Source organism: Uloborus diversus, chromosome 4, assembly GCF_026930045.1.
Source record: "Uloborus diversus isolate 005 chromosome 4, Udiv.v.3.1, whole genome shotgun sequence".
Classification (NCBI taxonomy): domain Eukaryota; kingdom Metazoa; phylum Arthropoda; class Arachnida; order Araneae; family Uloboridae; genus Uloborus; species Uloborus diversus.
This window is the reverse complement of record NC_072734.1, coordinates 158,845,606-158,851,714: the sequence shown is the minus strand read 5'-3', so window position 1 is coordinate 158,851,714 and position 6,109 is coordinate 158,845,606.

The following is a 6,109-nucleotide window of genomic DNA, read 5'->3' as shown; positions in this document are numbered from 1 at the left end:
TTCATTTTGTTCTACGATAATAAATTCAAGAAAATATTTTGCATACTGTCCATTCCAACTAAATGCTGCTGTAAAAGATGGTTAGTTAAATTAATTTAAGATTAAAAAAAAACTCATATTCTTACAAATTCATACAAAAAAAAAAAAAAATTTTACCTAGTATAACGGTATCCAAGTTTGTTAATCCAGTTTTCGCTTTCACCATTTTCAATCAACTCATATTTTAGAAAGAAATAAGGAAAACTAACATTATTTTGAGAAGCTCGAGAATACTGCTAAGGGACGAATTAATTTCTGTAGCTGAAAGCAAACTAAGACTCATCAATTGCGTTAATAAATACTCAGAACAAACTGCCTGTGTTTACGTCAACAGACACACGTGGAACGCAACGTGGCAATGTTTTAGTTTCATCGGCAGTTTTGTAAATCACCGTAAGGTAGCATATTCGAGCGCTGGAGTTCCGAATCTCAAGACATACACTTCTTCGAAATAAAATTTAGATGCGTGATTTTAAAAACATGTTAAACTATTTGAAGTGTAAAAAGAAAATAAATAAATAAAATAAAATAAAATAGGATGGTCAAGCAATAGTTTCACTTAAAAAAGAAAAAAAGCCTTACATCGACTTACATACAATGCTTTTGAATTTGTTTTCAGCCAAGTGTGTTTGAAATTAGCCAAAGTGGCCAATATCAGCCAAGCCTGGCAACCCTAAGCAAGTATAAAATTTTAAAGCGAGAAGAGACAAATTTTCATTGTTATTATGGTTGCAAATCGTCTGCCTGATGCGTCAACTCACAGTTTACTTCAAGGCTTAACTCAATTTGACTTTATATTAAAAAACTGTTTTTTGTAAAAAAAAATCGCGTTTTTACAGAAAAAAACGCTGATGTAGATGAACTTAGAATGCAAAACTACAATTAAATCCAAAATTTCATCCAAATCGTTAGAGCCGTTTCCGAGATAAGAAATATATATATACCCACCAAGAATTGCTCGTTTAAAGATATAAGATAAGATGTGAGACGTTCAAGTTACATTCACAGGATATAACTAGGATTGAAAATGAAATTAGGTGTACTCATAGTAAATAGCATTATGCATTTTTATAATTATCGTTTTGCAATCCCTAATTTTATCACTAATTTTTAGTAGTGTTTTAGCTTTTATTTTCTCAAACTCAAAACTATCAGTAGAAGTATTCGGAACTCCAGCGCTCGAATACGCTACCTTGCGGTGATTTATAAAACTGCGAATGCAACTAAAACATTGCCACGTTGCTCTCCACGTGTATCTGTTGACGTAAACGCGGTCAGTTTGTTCTGAGTAACGTATTCAACATGTCTAATAAGAACGCCTTCAACAACAGAAATTAATTCGTCCCTTAGTAGTATTCTCGAGCTTCTCAAAATAATGATAGTTTTCCTTATTTCTTTCAAAAAAGTATTAAATGGTGGAAGCGTAAACAAGAAAACTCTGGATTAACAAAATTGGATAACGTTATACCAGGTAAAATTTTTTATTGTTTTGTATGAATTTGTAAGAATATGAGTTTTTTTTAATCTTAAATTAATTTAACTAATCATATTTTACAGCAGCATTTAGTTGGAATGGACAGTATGCAAAATATTTTCTTGAATTTATTATCGTAGAACAAAATGAAAAATGTTTAACCGAGAAAGAATTTACTTTATTCCTTTTATTCTCAGCTGAAAGGTTTCGCCAAATTTGTTTAGGGTTATAGTTTTGGAATTGTGCGAGCAAAGTAGCCTTGGCGAGATTTCGCGTTTTTAGTTAAACCATTTTTAATTTTTATCATGAGTGGAATAAAATAATAGTAAGATTACAGAATTCGATAAGTAAAAAGAAATAATGGTCAATCAACTGAAAAGAAAATTACCACCATATATAAACTGTGAGTACACATTTTATTTATTTTGTTCTGAGTGAATTTGAATAAATATCAGTTTTTCAATTCGAAGAAGAAAAAAAAAACGAACTTAACAACATTGACTGGACACTTTTCCTTAACCTAATTCCACATAAATGATTTAAATAACCTTTGTTACTACAGTATCCTACTGAAATAGAAAGTATGCAAATAAATTTTCTTGAAAATATTTATCGCAGAACAGATTGAAAAATCCAGAAAGAACGTTAAGAATTTGAACAATAAAAAATAAAAGTTCACCAAAAATCTGTTTATAAGGTTATGGTTTTAAAATTGTGTGAAAGAATAATGTATCTTGACAAGATTTCGCATATCAGGTAAAACATTTCCATGACGAATGAATTAAATGCATGATTTCTTTAGATATCCAATCATATAGTCATAGAAATAAATTATCTAGTGTTAAACGTTACTCTTGACAGTCTGCCACGTATGTGCACTATGTGACAAAAATGTCAACAAATGCCGGAAATGTCACGAAACTGAACTTAATATGTACTAATGTATAGAAAAAACGGTACAAAATGAAAATGCCGTTCGAAGCGAACCAAAAATTTATGAATTCCGAATTCAACATCGTGAAAATGGCTGCTTCAGAACAACTTACTGTGTGTTCTGCATTAATTGTTTACTTTCGTAATACTTTTTGGTTTCTGATCTCTTTCTATATGGGTCAGAATAACCAAAAGACTTTGAAAAATCTTTTCAAATGAATAAAGCGAAAAAATCATACATAACAACAAAAATCACAACACTTTTAGCATTTTCTTCGTTACCACATGCGTTTGTTTTAGTTTTCAATTCCGCCATTAGACAGTGACTGCAGTGCCCCCTATAGTTCGTTGGAGTTGCGAATTAAAGTAACACTGGAAACGTCAAAAGTCCTGTTTTTTTTTAAATTTTTTTTTATTTTTAAGTGAATCTTTTTATGCACAGGATTTAAAATTCTGATCGGCAAACTTTGTGACGAAAAGTAGCACACGAGCTCTTCTCGCCCCTCTTTTTACTTCCTTTTACAAAAATGGAAGTATTGTATTCGCGAAAAAATTTCCACTCAAAAATCGACCTTAATTTCTATTTCACTTACCCCCGAATGAATATTGAGTTTTTTTTTTTGACTCGACCAAGCGTGGATAAGTGCCTAAAGAACGTATAGACAAGCGAAATATCCATTTTGACGATTCCCGAGTTAATTACAGCGAGTTTTCTCGTGACGTCTGTTTGTACGTATGTATGTATGTGCGGATGTATGTCGCATAACTCAAGAACGGTATGCTCTAGAAAGTTGAAATTTGGTACGTAGACTCCCAGTGGGGCCTAGTTGTGCACCTCCCCTTTTGATTGCATTCGGGTGTTTTTAAGGGGTCTTTTGTCCCTTTTTTTGGAGAAATCATTGTTAATTTCGATGTAAAGTCAAGTGGTGTTATAATTTGGCGGACACTTAGCGATATATCACCAGCCTTTTGATCGCCAAGTTTCGTAGCCAACTTGGTGACAAATTTGGCGATTTTTTTTTTTTTTTTTTAAATCTTGTTTTAATTTGGCCACTGTTGGTGATATTTAGAGAGTACGGCTGTTGGTTATCAAAAGGGCTTTCGTTGAAACACATGCGTATAACAACCAACCCATTTTGAGGTTTGTTTAGTGTTATCGTTGTTTATAATCTATCTTCTTCATTAAAATTTTTGTTGTGAATATGCCTGAAACGTCTTCGACGAAGCTCGATCCAGGTTCCATTGTGTTCGAGAATTAGCGATTCGTCGATTGAGCCACTGTGACTGTCAGTCAGATTACACTGTGCTGCAATATTAGTATATGTACCAAAACGATATTTTCTCTTTTTATGAACGAAGAATATGATGCACAGTATGGTGAACCGAAATAAAAGAAAGTTGGAATCTTGATTTGGAATACCCATCAAAAGGTGCGTATCTAGGAAAAACACAAGCACAAAATATTCTCATGTTTGAACAACTCCTTGAGGTCTGTACCGAGGTTTGAATTTCTTCAATAGTAGGAAAAAGTGATCAGTTTTCAAAAATGATTATGAAAATTAAAATGATTAAGATTTTTGTTCTAATACAATTCGAACGCTTTCTTTTAACACTGTTTTTACACATATATTTAAAGTATTGATATTATCTACTGTTCTTAGTTTGCACATGAGCCGCAAAGTTTCGCGAAATTAACCATGAAATGACTGTTTTATAGCTTTTTTGCACATTGCAGTATTTCTTTCTTTCTTTCTTTTTTTTTTCGCAATGAATGTGCACAGTGCAGCTTTTAGTTGGAAATGCAGTAACGACCCAAAAACCACCGCATTGAAGTGGCTGCATTTCGGTTCCATTCAGTCTTTCCCATCCACCTAGGGTCCTTATTTTCAAATAAAATATCTGTACCATAGAGTAGAACAGTGTAAGTCACATAACCGCTACTTTACAGGAGAGAGGAAAAACGTTTGTCTGGCGCATGCAAAGAATGAGAAGCGCGCTCTTTTAACACTTGTAAAATTACAAAAGATTTTTATCTTTTTGGAATAAGTTTGTATGGATCGACGCAGAATAGAATTCTACGTACAATGCACTAAAAAAAAGGGAAAATCGCAATTTTTGGACTCTCGCCAGTCTCGCTCTGAGGTACAGACACAATTTTAAACAGTTCTCCACTTTTGAATCAAGGTCTAAAGTTGGACTTAGAACTCAGTTTTCGCATTAATGATCGCGAGTAGAAATTTGCATGCAAATTCAATGTATTTGCCGCCTTTTCCATAAATACTAATCAGCCGACCCACTAACCTGTTTTATAACCCTTTCAACAGTCCGAGCGTTAAAGAGAAACATTTATAATGACTTATTGGTAAGAATTTAACTGCTTTTGAAAAATAAACTTATTAAGGGGGTCCGGGACACATTTCGAAAAAAAAAAAAATTAAACAGTTTTGAATTTTGAAATTTTTTGCACGGATTCACCATTTATTTAACAAGCAAGTCATAACATAAATGTTTTTTTTTTATTTTTAGTTTAATGTAAAAAAATAATAATAATACGGTTGCTTTAAATCGCTAAAACTCAAAATATTTTTGGACAATTTCCAAATTTTTTTCAAAAAATTATGCACAAAAATCTAAGCTTTACGTTTATTCAGCAATTCAAAAAATATTAATTCATTAAAAAATAGAAAATATTTTAAGAAACATATCGAAAAATTGGAAGATACATTTTTTTTTTAAATCACATTTTTTGCAGTAAACGTTTTTTCAAATTTGTCGAATGAAAATCAAAGTAAATTATTTCAAAAAGATATCTACAAATTTCATTACTTTATGCTTATCAGTTCTTGACTTATAACAATTTGAATGCAAAAAACCGGGAAAAAATAGCATCATGGAGAAAAACGCGTTTAAAGTTTTAAAGTTAAGAAAAATCTTCATTAAATGCATGCAACAAAAATAAATACACCTTTTGTTGTAATTAAGATAGAAGAATCAAACGTCATTTTAAGCATAGAAAAACAGAGAATGTTTTTTTAATGACTAAAGGAAAAAAAAGCATATGACGATTTTTTTTGTCTTCGGATCCCTTTTATTTTGCAAAAACTCGATCAGAGGATATCTAAGTTTAAAAAACTGATTTAAAAAGCGAGAAAAATTATTTGATGCATTGTCAGTGTAATACACCAGAAAGGAAAATGTGACCCTTAACTTGCTGTCAAAAATCCAAGACCTTTCAGTCATTAACGTTCATTTACGCATGCAAATGCCTTTATAGAGTTGTATTATTTTCAAGCAGAACTACTACTAATGATATGAGGAAACTCGTAAGTTATATCTCAAAAGATCATGTTTCAGTATTATTCGAGAAAATCAAAATTAAAAAAAAAAAAAAAAAAACTTGGCGATTCAAAGAAATGTCTACTTTACCATTTTTGCGGACTTGTTATTGGCCCTGGCTGGTGAACGACAGTCAAACCATTAAGGAGTTTTTTCAAAAACGGAGTCGGAGGTAAAAAGACAGAGTCCGGATATTTTAGAGGATTCGACTCCGATTTCAACTCTTTTACTCTAAAATCAGTTCGACTTCGAATCGCAAGCAATAGCAGAGTTCCGAGCTTTGAAGGAAAATGACCCACTCCGACTCCTTTTTCCAATCAGTCCGAT